We start from the raw sequence: 324 nt of genomic DNA on the forward strand, positions 1-324 counted from the left end.
AGAACAGGGTGGAGACGGGGACGTCTCCAGGCACTTGGGGTGACCCAGGGTGGCTTTTCCCTGTGACCCCGTGGCTCAGGAGAGGGAAGGCTCCCTGGTATCCCCGGGGGCACTAGCAGGGGGGACAGGGCAGAAACCCCGACCCTGGAGACGAAGGAGCTGACAACACGCCTCTGGCTGGGTTGGTGCCTTTATTGTGGAGCTGGATCCCGGTGGGATCCCCCAGGTGTGCTGGGGAGCAGAGGGCGAGCTGGGAGGGTGGCGGGGGGGGGCTCTGCATTTTGGGGACGCCGTGGCTGGTGGCTTGGGCGCGGGGGCCTGCCC

At 67.9% G+C, this 324-nt stretch overlaps 1 protein-coding gene across 1 annotated transcript in view; it reads right to left on the reverse strand.

Annotated features, from left to right (window-relative positions):
• Positions 1-174: 174 nt before the first annotated feature.
• Positions 175-324, reverse strand: part of S100A1 (S100 calcium binding protein A1) — a 3,894-nt gene continuing 3,744 nt past the window's right edge. The window contains exon 4 of the mRNA XM_009272580.2: positions 175-316. The gene's annotated coding sequence lies outside the window, so the exon portion shown is untranslated. The remainder of the gene's footprint in view (positions 317-324) is intronic.

This window comes from Aptenodytes forsteri, unplaced genomic scaffold, assembly GCF_000699145.1.
Source record: "Aptenodytes forsteri isolate BGI_AS27 unplaced genomic scaffold, ASM69914v1 Scaffold110, whole genome shotgun sequence".
Lineage (NCBI taxonomy): Eukaryota > Metazoa > Chordata > Aves > Sphenisciformes > Spheniscidae > Aptenodytes > Aptenodytes forsteri.